This window comes from Rhinopithecus roxellana, chromosome 9 (assembly GCF_007565055.1).
Source record: "Rhinopithecus roxellana isolate Shanxi Qingling chromosome 9, ASM756505v1, whole genome shotgun sequence".
NCBI classification, from domain to species: domain Eukaryota; kingdom Metazoa; phylum Chordata; class Mammalia; order Primates; family Cercopithecidae; genus Rhinopithecus; species Rhinopithecus roxellana.
In genome coordinates, this window is record NC_044557.1 from 13,860,220 (window position 1) to 13,875,403 (window position 15,184).

The following is a 15,184-nucleotide window of genomic DNA, read 5'->3' on the forward strand; positions in this document are numbered from 1 at the left end:
ATATAGTAAAATGTGAATATAAATAATCAAAACAATACATGAAGCATTATGTGCACAAGAAAATGTAGTAACCTAGCATCATTACTGTGAATCCTAAACTGGCTCATTCAATCCCTCTCTATAAAACTAGGATGCGATTCCCCTCTAGTCCACTCTACACAGTACACAAATCTCAGAAAACATAATCGTTTGTGGAACATTTTGTAAACAATTGGAAATCCTTTGGGTCAGGAATTTTGAAATGTAAGGCGAAACCACCATACAATATGATCTAAATGAATAGTCATTATACACTATGTAAAATATTGGCTGTGTCAATTCTGGAAGTCTCCTGACTATTTTCTCATCTCGTTACCATATATAAAATGGTGATAACAAATAATAATTTTTGCCAGCCTCATAAACTGTCATATACAAAAATCAACATATGTAAAAACTTTGTATATCTTGTATATTTCTACAAAAATAGGTAGTAGCACCTATCATCTGTGGAGTATCATTTGCTCACAATTTTTAGACCTCAACTGAAAAACTGGTGATTCCAGTTAAAGTTTCTTTTTTAGTTAATATATATTTCTAATTATTTCTGTCTTTACTTCATGTTTCCCAGTAGATGTAGAGCTATAATAGGCCAATACCCATATCCAAACCCTTTTCAATTCACAGTTTTAACATCTTCAGTATAATTTTGAGCTGCTTTTTAAAATTGGGTACAAGTACAACTAAATATTACATATCTATTACCAATTATTTCTGAATTGGAACAATGATCCTATTTTAAAATATCCTTCTATTGGTTTTCAGATGAAATGTTACTGAGTTGTATATTCTTTTGCAACCTTTGAATGTAAGATCCCTCACTCAGTCATACCTTTACTAAGCTAAGGAGTTCTATTTTGCTGAATTGTGGTCAGATAAATCTTGAAGACTTCATGGGTATTTGCACTTGTATCAGTTGAGCTTAGTTAACTTCAGTTGCAGGCAAAAGTACATGGAAATTTGGACTCAAATGACCGAGATACAAAAATCTGTCCCTCAGATTAGTTTAATTTTTCTTTTGCAGGAGGTAACAGGTGGCTACCAGAGAAGCTTAGAAAATTGGATACTGTTAACTGCAACTGCCTAGGAGAGACATTTCATTTCAGAGAGTAGTTCCCTAAGCACTTTCTTTTATATTTCTGTTTTTTCTATTCACAAAAATTCTGAAGTTGAATACCGACTTCCTTGACAAAGAGTGTTACTTTCTGCCACTTGGATAAGTTACTTAATCTTTTTGAGTCTATTTATTCACCTTAAAATGAAAACAATGTAACTTATTTAGCAGAGCTAATATATAGCACCTGGATCAAGGTTTTGTCCATGTGTGACAGGCGGCACACTCTCTAGAAGATCTCTCCATGCCTCTCTGAGGGGAACAGTGCTGCAGAGAATTTTTCTTGTGCATTAACATCAAGCAGGAGATACGGCTGTACTTGAAGTGTGGTGTAGATAAAATTTGTATACAAATATGTGGAAATTCCACACACAAGATTTCAGTACTATGGAAATCCCTTCACAGCTCAACACAAATCATTCGTAGTAGTAAGTTGCTAACCACTGGAAAAAAACATCCTTACAGGATATGCTGCCAATTTGGCTTAGGGTATAAAATAGTTTTTAATTGTCTGGTAACTATACTCCTTTCTAATAAATATACATATATGTTTCAGTAGCTTCCTTCTTAAAATATATGTGTGTGTGTCTGTGTATGTGTGTGTGCACAAGTATGTGTGTTTATGCATGTGTGCCAATAAATGTATGTACTTCTATAAATAAATACATATTACATTGATACTTCCAGCTGGTGTTCAGTTATTAGGAGAAGTAAATTCTTGGAAAAATTATCTAAAGTGGTCTTTAGAGAGCTAATTTTTTTCACCTTCTAGTATACCATTTTCTCTTTAGAGACATCTAGTTGCTTCTCTATTAAGATACCAATGTGTTCTCTATCTCCAAAACCATCGTCAGTCATAATTTGGCCCTCACTATATTTAACTCATCTTAACTGATTTGCAGGCTGCATATGACTCATTCAATGACTTTCTATTTTTTGAAACACTCTTCTCTTGGCCATTGTGACTCATTCACATAAATGGCCATTCTTCTTCAGCCTTTCTTGATGACAGCTTATTTGCTCCTACTTCTCATTATTGGAATTCCACAGAAATTATTTCTGCAGAACTTATCTGCATTATCTGCTTATATAATCTCATTCATTCCCATTGCTTTAAATACAATTTATATGACATTGACATCCAAATCTGTAGGAAAGTCCTTACCTATCCATTGAGCTAAAGATACTCATATGGAGAGAAAGAGACACAAGTTATATATTTGACATCTCTACCTGAATGCTTACTAGATATCTCAAACTTAGCATACCCAAACCAACATTCTGGATCACCATCACAGAAAAACTTTCATTGACCATGTCTTTATCAAATATTGCATCATTGCGCATCTGCTTAAAGATCACAACCAACTAGTCACCTCACTGCTTGTATTCTCTCACCCACCATCTCCAAAGAGTCAACAAAGACGGTTGCTCCTGTTACTAACATAGGTTCCAAATCCATGCACTTCTTCCAATATAACTTTTTCATTCTAGTTTGGACTGCTACAGTTTCTTCTTGGTACTAATGCAGTCTACTAATTTATTTCATTGTGGCATGTTTTCCCTGTGTAATCCTTTCTCTGCACAGCAGTAGGAATGAATTTATGACAACATGAACCATGCCATACCATGCTATTGCCTAACCCTCCAAGGTTTTCTAGTGCACTTGGGGCCATGTCTAGCTTTGCCCGTCTGATTCTTATTTTATTACTCTTTCCTTCTTGATCACTGGCATTCTGGGTTTTCACACTGGACTCTGCCTGTACCATTCCCATTCCCATAATCTGAAATACTACTCCTAGATCTTTACATGACTACCCCTTGTTTTCCCTTGTGATCTCAGATCAAACATCTCATTCTCAAAGAGGTCTCTTCTGACTAGTTAATTTAATGGGTCTGCAGTCGCCTTCTGTCCTTCTGTCCACCAATTTGTTTTAATGTCTTTACAGAAAGCATCATCACAAGCAGAAATTATTGCTGTATGATTTTTTGTTCTTTCTCAACAACCTAATGTCACATCTAAAGGAACTAGAAAAACAAGAATAAAACTAATAGAAAAAAAAAAAGAAATAGCAAAGATCAGAGCAGAACTAAATAAAACTGAGATCCCAAAACCATTCAAAGATTCAACAAAACTAAAAATTGGTGATTTGAAAGTATAAACAAAATTCATAGACTCTTAGCTAGATTAGCTAAGGCAAAAAGAAAGAAAATTTAAAAACTAAACACAATAAAAAATGACAAAGGTGACACTACAACTGATACCATAGAAATATAAAAGACCCTCAGAGACTACTATGAACACCTCTGTGTGCACAAACTAGAAAACCTAGAGGAAATGGATAAATGCCTGGAAAAACAACCTCCCAAGACTGAAACAGAAAGAAATTGAAAACCTGAACAGACCAATAATAAGTTACAATATTAAATACATTTTTTAAATTCTTAATTTAAATTGCCACAATTTTAAAAATGTAAGCACAGGAAATGTGAACATAAATAATCAAAACAACATATGAAGCATTATATGTACAAGAAAATGTGGTAACTTAGCATCATTACTGTGAGTCCTAAACTGGCTCACTCAATCCCTATTTAAAAAAACTAGGATACAATTCCCCTCTAGTCCACTCTACACAGTGTACAAATCTTAGAAAACATTGTAGTTTGTGGAACAGCTTGGAAATCAGTAATAAAAAAAATCTACAAATCAGAAAAACCCCAGGACCAGGTGAATTCACAGTCAAATTCTACCAGATGTACAAAGAAGAACTGATACAAATCTTACTGAAACTATTCAAAAAAACTGAGGAAGAGCGATTCAATCGTAACTCAGTCTACAAAACCAGTATATCATCCTGATACCAAAAGCTGGCAAGGACACAACAATAAAAAGAAACTGCAGGCCAATATCTCTGATGAACACAGACACAAAAATCTTCAACAAAACACTAGCAAACTGAATCCAGCAGCACATCAAAAAGATAATTCATCACAATTTAGTGGGTTTCATTCCTGAGGTGCAAGGTTGGATCAACATATGCAAATCAATACATGTGAGTCACTATACAAACAAAATTAAAAACAAAAATCATATGATATTCTCAGTAGACACAGAAAAAGCATTCAATAAAATCATCTCCCTCTATAATACAAGCTGCATGAAACCAAAGACCTTGTGTGCCTTGAGTGTCTCCTGTACTAGAACAATACACCAGAAGATTCAGAAGATTGTAGATGCTTAGTAAATGGTTCAGAATTGAACAACCAAAGAATAAAGCTGTACGATAATTGCTGTGCAACCAAAACTAAACCAAATAGTGTCTTTGCTTTTCAGATTTCAGAAATATTTGTTATTTATAGGACTGAGAGCCTTAATATTGAAGTTATTTCCCGTGACTTTTTAAAAATACACTTATATATTTCCACGTTTTCAACGTTGCAGTGAAGAATTTATTTTTACAGAGGTGCACCTTGTATGCCTTCACAATTCTAACTTTTTAGTATAACCAATGGGATAGCTATAAATGTGTCAAATTGCTAAAACTATTCAAAGTCTGGCAAAAACTAAAGTAAAGGCATAGAACTAGATTTCGTTGCAAACATTCCCCCATGCACCCTGATCTGCATTTCATATGCTTTCATTATCTTCACTTCATTATTTTTACTATCTTTCCTTTTCATCATCTTCACTGTCTTTTGCAGAAAGAATAGTATGTGATTATTTTTATTTATAAACACATTTTATTATAAAAGCCAATAAGATAACTATGAAGAAAAATGGAATGGAATGAAGAAAACAGTCTGACACATTCTTACCAACTACATTAAAATTTTATTGTATTTTCTCCTAACTTTTTGCAATGTGTCATCTCCCCACTGATTAACACAGTATACTTACAATTTTTATGAAGCCTTTGCAATTTAACACAATCTGTAAGATTTTCTATGTGTTATATAGTCTTTGTAATCACTTTTATTATTATTATTATACTTTAAGTTCTAGGGTACATGTGCATAACGTGCAGGTTTGTTACATATGTATACTTATGCCATGTTGGTGTGCTGCACCCATCAACTCGTCAGCACCCATCAATTCATCATTTATATCATGTATAACTCCCCAATGCAATCCCTCCCTCCTCCCCCCTCCCCATGATAGGCCCCAGTGTGTGAAGTTCCCCTTCCCGAGTCCAAGTGATCTCATTGTTCAGTTCCCACCTATGAGTGAGAACATGCGGTGTTTGGTTTTCTCTTCTTGTGATCGTTTGCTAAGAACGATGGTTTCCAGCTGCATCCATGTCTCTACAAAGGATGCAAACTCATCCTTTTTTATGGCTGCATAGTATTCCACGGTGTATATGTGCCACGTTTTCTTTTTTTTTTTTTTGAATGAAAATAATTTATTTTAGTCTTAATAATACAGGGTGTTTTAAATTAATTATAGGCTCTTAAAAATCCATTGATTTTGTAAGTAGACTTTTATCTTATTTTCTTTTCTTTTTTTTTTTTTTGTATTATACTTTAAGTTCTAGGGTACATGTGCATAACGTGCAGGTTTGTTACATATGTATACTTATGCCATGTTGGTGTGCTGCACCCATCAACTCGTCAGCACCCATCAATTCATCATTTATATCATGTATAACTCCCCAATGCAATCCCTCCCTCCTCCCCCCTCCCCATGATAGGCCCCAGTGTGTGATGTTCCCCTTCCCGAGTCCAAGTGATCTCATTGTTCAGTTCCCAACTATGAGTGAGAACATGCGGTGTTTGGTTTTCTCTTCTTGTGATAGTTTGCTAAGAATGATGGTTTCCAGCTGCATCCATGTCCCTACAAAGGATGCAAACTCATCCTTTTTTATGGCTGCATAGTATTCCATGGTGTATACGTGCCACATTTTCTTAATCCAGTCTGTCACAGATGGACATTTGGGTTGATTCCAAGTCTTTGCTATTGTGAATAGTGCCGCAATAAACATACGTGTGCATGTGTTTTGTAGTAGAATAATTTATAATCCTTTGGGTATATACCCAGTAGTGGGATGGCTGGGTCATATGGTACATCTAGTTCTAGATCCTTGAGGAATTGCCATACTGTTTTCCATAATGGTTGAACTAGTTTACAATCCCACCAACAGTGTAAAAGTGTTCCTATTTCTCCACATCCTCTCCAACACCTGTTGTTTCCTGACTTCTTAATGATTGCCATTCTAACTGGTGTGAGATGGTATCTCATTAAATGTTAGACCTAATACCATAAAAACCCTAGAAGAAAATCTAGGTAGTACCATTCAGGACATAGGCATGGGCAAGGACTTCATGTCTAAAACACCAAAAGCAACGGCAGCAAAAGCCAAAATTGACAAATGGGATCTAATTAAACTAAAGAGCTTTTGCACAGCAAAAGAAACTACCATCAGAGTGAACAGGCAACCTACAGAATGGGAGAAAATTTTTGCAACCTACTCATCTGACAAAGGGCTAATATCCAGAATCTACAAAGAACTCAAACAAATATACAAGAAAAAAACAAACAACCCCATCAAAAAGTGGGCAAAGGATATGAAAAGACATTTCTCAAAAGAAGACATTCATACAGCCAACAGACACATGAAAAAATGCTCATCATCACTCGCCATCAGAGAAATGCAAATCAAAACAACAATGAGATACCATCTCACAACAGTTAGAATGGCATCATTAAGGAGATTTTGGGCTGAGACAATGGGGTTTTCTAAATATGCAATCATGTCATCTGCAAACAGGGACAATTGGACTTCTTCTTTTCCTAACTGAATACCCTTGATTTCTTTCTCTTGCCTGATTGCCCTAGCCAGAACTTCCAACACTATGTTGAATAGGAGTTGTGAGAGAGGGCATCCCTGTCTTGTGCCAGTTTTCAAAGGGAATTTTTCCAGTTTTTGCCCATTCAGAATGATATTAGCTGTGGGTTTGTCATAAATAGCTCTTATTATTTTGAGGTACGTTCCATCAATACCGAATTTATTGAGCGTTTTTAGCGTGAAGGGCTGTTGAATTTTGTCAAAAGCCTTTTCTTCATCTATTGAGATAATCATGTGGTTCTTGTCTTTGGTTCTGTTTATATGCTGGGTTATGTTTATTGATTTGCGATTGTTGAACCAGCCTTGCATCCCAGGGATGAAGCCCACTTGATCATGGTGGATAAGCTTTTTGATGTGCTGCTGAATCCAGTTTGCCAGTATTTTATTGAAAATTTTTACATCGATGTTCATCAGGGATATTGGTCTAAAATTCTCTTTTTTTGTTGTGTCTCTGCCAGGATTTGGTATCAGGATGATGTTGGCCTCATAAAATGAGTTAGGGAGGATTCCCTCTTTTTCTATTGATTGGAATAGTTTCAGAAGGAATGGTACCAGCTCCTCCTTGTACCTCTGGTAGAATTCAGCTGTGAATCCATCTGGTCCTGGACTTTTTTTGGTTGGTTGGCTATTAATTGTTGCCTCAATTTCAGAGCCTGCTATTGGTCTATTCAGGGATTCAACTTCTTCCTGGTTTAGTCTTGGGAGAGTGTAAGTGTCCAGGAAATTATCCATTTCTTCTAGATTTTCTAGTTTATTTGCGTAGAGGCGTTTATAGTATTCTCTGATGGTTGTTTGTATTTCTGTGGGGTCAGTGGTGATATCCCCTTTATCATTTCTTATTGCTTCTATTTGATTCCTCTCTCTTTTCTTCTTTATTAGTCTTGCTAGCGGTCTATCAATTTTGTTGATCTTTTCAAAAAACCAACTCCTGGATTCATTGATTTTTTGGAGGGTTTTTTGTGTCTCTATCTCCTTCAGTTCTGCTCTGATCTTAGTTATTTCTTGCCTTCTGCTAGCTTTTGAATGTGTTTCCTCTTGCCTCTCTAGTTCTTTTAATTGTGATGTTAGAGTGTCAATTTTAGATCTTTCCTGCTTTCTCTTGTGGGCATTTAGTGCTATAAATTTCCCTCTACACACTGCTTTCAATGTGTCCCAGAGATTCTGGTATGTTGTATCTTTGTTCTCACTGGTTTCAAAGAACATCTTTATTTCTGCCTTCCTTTTGTTATGTACCCAGTAATCATTCAGGAACAGGTTGTTCAGTTTCCATGTAGTTAAGCGGTTTTGATTGAGTTTCTTAGTCGTGAGTTCTACTTCGATTGCACTGTTGTCTGAGAGACAGTTTGTTATAATTTCTGTTTTTGTACATTTGCTGGGGAGTGCTTTACTTCCAATTATGTGGTCAATTTTGGAATAAGTGTGATGTGGTGCTGAGAAGAATGTACATTCTGTTGATTTGTGATGGAGAGTTCTGTAGATGTCTATTAGGTCTGCTTGGTGCAGAGATGAGTTCAATTCCTGGATATCCTTGTTAACTTTCTGTCTCGTTGATCTGTCTAATGTTGACAGTGGAGTGTTGAAGTCTCCCATTATTATTGTATGGGAGTGTAAGTCTCTTTGTAAGTCTCTAAGCACTTGCTTTATGAATCTGGGTGCTCCTGTATTGGGTGCATATATATTTAGGATAGTTAGCTCTTCCTGTTGAATTGATTCCTTTACCATTATGTAATGGCCTTCTTTGTCTCTTTTGATCTTTGATGGTTTAAAGTCTGTTTTATCAGAGACTAGGATTGCAGCCCCTGCTTTTTTTTGTTCTCCATTTGCTTGGTAGATCTTCCTCCATCCCTTTATTTTGAGCCTATGTATGTCTCTGCATGTGAGATGGGTCTCCTGAATACAGCAGACTGATGGGTCTTAACTCTTTATCCAGTTTGCCAGTCTGTGTCTTTTCATTGGAGCATTTATTCCATTTACATTTAAGGTTAATATTGTTATGTGTGAACTTGATCCTGTCATTATGATATTAACTGGTTATTTTGCTCTTTAGTTGATGCAGTTTCTTCCTAGCCTCGATGGTCTTTACATTTTCGCATGTTTTTTGCAATGGCTGGTACTGGTCGTTCCTTTCCATGTTTAGGGCTTCCTTCAGGGTCTCTTGTAAGGCAGGCCTGGTGGTGGCAAAATCTCTAAGCATTTGCTTATCTGTAAAGGATTTTATTTCTCCTTCACTTATGAAACTTAGTTTGGCTGGATATGAAATTCTGGGTTGAAAATTCTTTTCTTTAAGAACGTTGAATATTGGCCCCCACTCTCTTCTGGCTTGTAGAGTTTCTGTCGAGAGATCTGCTGTTAGTCTGATGGGCTTCCCTTTGTGGGTAACCCGACCTTTCTTTCTGGCTGCCCTTAAGATTTTTTCTTTCATTCCAACTTTGGTGAATCTGGCAATCATATGTCTTGGAGTTGCTCTTCTGGAGGAGTATCTTTGTGGCATTCTCTGTATTTCCTGAATTTGAATGTTGGCCTGCCCTACTAGGTTGAGGAAGTTCTCCTGGATGGTATCCTGAAGAGTGTTTTCCAACTTGGTTCCATTTTCCCCCTCACTTTCAGGCACCCCAATCAGACGTAGATTTGGTCTTTTTACATAATGCCATACTTCTTGTAGGCTTTTTTCATTTCTTTTTCTTCTTTTTTCTTTTGGTTTCTCTTCTCGCTTCATTTCATTCATTTGATCCTCAATCGCTGATACTCTTTCTTCCAGTTGATCGAGTCGGTTACTGTAGCTTGTGCATTTGTCACCTATTTCTCATGTCATGGTTTTCATCTCTGTCATTTCGTTTATGATCTTCTCTGCATTAATTAGTCTATCTGTCAATTCTTCCACTCTTTTTTCAAGATTTTTAGTTTCTTTGCGCTGGGTACGTAATTCCTCCTTTAGCTCTGAGAAGTTTGATGGACTGAAGCCTTCTTCTCTCATCTCGTCAAAGTCATTCTCTGACCAGCTTTGATCCGTTGCTGGTGATGGGCTGCGCTCCTTTGCAGGGGGAGATGCGCTCTTATTTTTTGAATTTCCAGCTTTTCTGCCCTGCTTCTTCCCCATCTTTGTGTTTTTATCTGTCTCTGGTCTTTGATGATGGTGACGTACTGATGGGGTTTTGTTATAGGTGTCCTTCCTGTTTGATAGTTTTCCTTCTGACAGTCAGAAGGACTGTCTGTTGGTCTGTTGGAGATTGCTTGAGGTCCACTCCAGACCCTGTTTGCCTGGGTATCAGCAGCAGAGGTTGCCGAAGATAGAATATTGCTGAACAGCGAGTGTACCTGTCTGATTCTTCCTTTGGAAGTTTCCTCTCAGGGGTGTACTCCACCCTGTGAGGTGTGGGGTGTCAGACTGCCCCTAGTGGGGGATGTCTCCCAGTTAGGCTACTCAGGGGTCAGGGACCCACCTGAGCATGCAGTCTGTCCGTTCTCAGATCTCAACCTCCACGTTGGGAGATCCACGGCTCTCCCCAAAGCTGTCAGACAGAGTCGTTCGTGTCTGCAACGGCCCCCACTGCTTCCCCTGTTGGTCTTCAGCTGTGCGCTGTCCCCAGAGGTGGAGACTACAGAGACAGGCAGGCTTCCTTGAGCTGCCGTGAGCTACACCCAGTTGGAGCTTCCCAGCGGCTTTGTTTACCTACTTAAGCCTCCGCAATGGCGGGCACCCCTCCCCCAGCCTCGCCGCTGCCCTGCGGATAGATCGCCGCAGACTATCCACTGTGTTAGCAGTGAGGGAGGCTCTGTGGGCGTGGGACCCTCCCGGCCAGGTGTGGGATACACTCTCCTGGTGTGCATGTTTGCTTAAAGCACAGTATTGGGGTGGGAGTTTCCCGATTTTCCAGGTATTGTGTGTCTCAGTTCCTCTGGCTAGGAAAACGGATTCCCTTCCCCCTTGCGCTTCCAGGTGAGGCGATGCCTCGCCCTGCTTCAGCTCTCGCTGGTCAGGCTGCAGCAGCTGACCAGCACCGATTGTCCGGCACTCCCTAGTGAGATGACCCCAGTACCTCAGTTGAAAATGCAGAAATCACCGGTCTTCTGTGTTGCTCGCGCTGGGAGTTGGAGACTGGAGCTGTTCCTATTCGGCCATCTTGCTCTGCCCTGTAATCACTTTTAAAGGCTGCATATAACTCCATCATGTGGAGGTAACATAATTTGTCATATCTTTATTTTATGATATTTAGTGTATTTTTAATTTTTTATGTTATATGAATAGCTTCATGGATATACTTTTTCCATCATTTGAATTTTTTTTTGTGGAAGAAGAGTCAAATTGATGCAAATATCAGTCTAAATTACCTGCTTACTTTTATGGTTCTAAATATATGGCCTTTGTGTATGGGGAGAAGTGTATGAGAGACAGAGAGAGAGAGAGAGAGAGAGAGAGAGAGAGAGACAGAAACAGAAAGAGAGAGAATAAGATGGCCTGTAGTCGAAGAGGAATTTTGCTATCCTACTCTGCTAGGAAGAATCATTAACCATTAACCACCTATTATGATAGGTGAATGCTATTATACTGTTATTCTCTATGTGACCCATTATATAGAGTTTCCCAAGTGAGAGGTAGCCTGATTTCAAATCCATATGTGCAACTTTTACTTGTGACTCTCCCTATGGGCTTATATTTACAACCAGTATTCATTTCCTCTACCCACAGTATCTTAATATGTGTGTCAGCATCGCAAATCTCTTTTAATACTAAATTTTCAGCCTCTCAGAAGGGTGACTATCTGCTTTTTAGAAGTATACTCCCCAATTTCCCACAAGCAAATTCTTGCACTTTTGTAAATACCATAATACTTGCACTTTTGTCAAACCAAATAAAAATGCTGCTCAAGTGTGGTGAAAACATTCTCATCAACTTTTTGGGGAGTGAGAACCATTTGACATCTTTGAAGTTCTCTCTGGGGTCCTCCTGGGTAGATTGCAGATAGCATAAATACTTCAAAAAAGATCATCCAAAAAATAAGGTCATTCAGATTTTGATAAGGGACAAGTTATAAAAAAAAGACAAGTAAACAAAACTTTTCATCTCTTTTCTTTTTTTGTACTTACATTTTTTTATTTATTGAAAATGTCACAACCAAACACAATACCGAAGGCAATGTATAAAAATAAAAAGTTGTGATACACTCCAATAACTATAGATTTTACATAATATGATAACTGCTTTTTTTATACTGATGTATAGCCTTGTAATATTCCTTAGGAGGGAAAAACCCAACTTTTGGAAGAAATGCAAATATATATTATGTTACAATCTATCCATGCATTAGATTATGTAACAGTCTGCTGTTCAGACACATATCTATCAGTCTGTCTGTCTGTGCACCTATCTACCTACTTAAATATTTACCTACTTATGGATTGATTGAAATAACACATTTAATTAATTACACCTGTCAAGCCACAATGTGCAATGAGTCTATGCAGTTTTCATAAAGAGTTGGAATCTATTATTTTACCCCTAGAGTCAGAGTAGCCTTGAGAGTTGCATTTAGTAATAGGATGTGGCAGGAGTGATGTTGTGTTAGTCCCAAGTCTGGGCTTCGAGAGCTCTTGAACACTTTAGCTATCATGTGGGCCTTTTTGCCCACCACGATGAAAAGGTCATGACTGCTAGAGGGTGAGAAATGATACAGAGAACAGCTGAGTCTTCTCAGTTGACTCTATTCCAGCCCAGCCATTCCCCAGCAATCCCTCCAGCTTACAGGGATACATGTGCAAGCCTGTCTGAGAGTAGATGACCAACATTCATGACACTAAGTTTTAGAGTAGTTTTTTCATTGCAGTAACTAACTAATTCAATACATCTTGTGTAGAATTAAAAATCACATGTTCCATGATTCATTTTCCAAGCAATCAAGTTGATTAGTAACAACCTTGTCTCTCTTTATATACCCTATTTGTGTGTGTGTGTATAAAGAAGAGATCTCACTATGTTGCCGAGGCTGATCTTGAACTCCTGGGTTCAAGTGCTCCTCCCACCTTGGCCTCCCAAACAAGTGCTAGGATTACAGGAGTGAGCCCCCTCACCCAGCCTCTGCTCATGTAGCACTTGATAAGTGTGTTCCTTTTGTTTTTCATGTAGTGAAAGCAAGTGGAGGAAGAAATAAAAAAGCAAACATCAATTGATACTTAATTCTATAGCATATTCACACTGAGTTATAATTCCTTTAGCTACTGTTTTAGAGTTTTTAAGGCAAAATGGGGAAATGTACTGACTTTTATAAATCAAATCCTAGAAAAGTAGATTGACCTTTGGATCCTAGAGCTTCAACCTGTAGTACAGACATTACCACTCTTTTGTCCTGTTCCTACTATGAGCTGGCTGAATATTCCAAACATTTAATGAAAAAGTCAGACATAGCTCCAGATTCCTATCCTCCAGCAGGTCCATTGGGAAAAATGTATTGTTTATCCACCTGTCTCTCTAGGAAATAAGCAATGAAAGGGGCTAGAATCTTATGATCTTTGTACTTCAAGTAGTGAACACATGAACTGGTTTCTAACAGTGAATCAGTGAAGGTCTCTGGAATGCATGCACACGTCTGTGGAAAATTCTCATGCCCAGTAACTTTCTTCTCCCTCAACTACATTGCAAATGTGGCTGACCTTTAGCCCAAGAGACCACATGCTGCTCCTAGCTAATCATGGAATTCTCCCTTCCTTGTTTCTGAGTTAAGAAGTATGAAAACGGCACACATACTCTGACATGCAAATAAGACACTCATCCTAGAAGGAAATTGAATGGTTCCCTTTACAAGTAGTTTCTTGCATACATTGCAGAACCTCACAAATAAAGACCAGACATATGTTTTAATCTTGAAATAAAATTTATTTTATTCTGTGCATATAATTTAAATATTACAGTTTCTTTATATAAACTATATATGTACATATATAATATATATGGTGTCATAGAGAAATATTGTCATACAAAACAGTTATGTCTGCCTTTAAGTAAGTTTTAATATTTTCATAGCCCTGAATGTTTAAAGTTGTGCTCAGAATGTTGGTTTAAAACCTGGACCATGTTTGCTTACCATTTGTAGTATCCAAAGCTTTACTCTTTAACCTTATTCTTATTTTTACTTTCCTCTTTAATTTCTGCTTCTGCTTTTTTCTCCTCTTTTTTCTCATGCTCTCTTGATGCTTTTTGCTTCTCTGTTTCCTCACTTACTCTTTCTCTTATTACTCTTTTTCCTCCTTTCTAGCTTATCCTGTATACAGAAAATACAGATGTGACACAAACATTTCATAACCAATGAGCTGTATACACATGCAGCGAAACTGTTTGATGTCTTCTGATGTTCTCTGAAGTTAGGGTAATAATGGCATACTTTTAGATCACAATTCATTGCAGGTCCCTAAGGCTCCCATTTTTGTGAAAACCTCTAAGTCTTACGGGTTGGCAAAGAAGATCATCATGAGTAGTCTCCATTGCAACTGCAGGAAGGACTTGGGGATAGCAGATTACAAACTACCCCACACCAGAACACCAAAGGGTGCAGGAGGAGTGCTGCCAATATAACACAGCATCGGGCTATTCTCTTCCAGCTCAGGCTGTTGAAGTCTTGATTGCAACACAGATGCTGAAACTTTGAAGATTTACTGTCTCTAATTATACAGGTGTCAAATTTATAGAGAACATTTGGGACAACTTCACAGTATTATAAATAGTTTATTTTTGGACATTAAAAAATTTATTTCTAATGATCATGATATGGTTCAGCTAATGTAATGTTAACAGTGAACAAACAATTATTAATGTCAGAAACATTTTAAAAGAATGCTGTGTAAGAATTGAGAATTTTGAGTTTGATATACAAATTTTTTATGTGAAATTCTTTAGTACTTCACATAGGTTAAAGAAAATTTTGTTTACTGTATTAAATACTTACTGTTTTGTCTGCATAAATTCTATTTAGAGAGTATTTTTCATAGATATTTTTAATGTCTTTAACATTTCAAAAAATGCAATCAAAGAATTCAGTGGAAAACTTTAAAATTCATCCACAGAGACTACAGAACAACACATTCTATATCCACAGCTATGTTTGTTATTTTACATTTAAAATATGGTTGGTACTCTCTCAATTTTTGAGACAAATATGTGCATATTCTTTATCTTTTAATTTTTATGCATTGAATA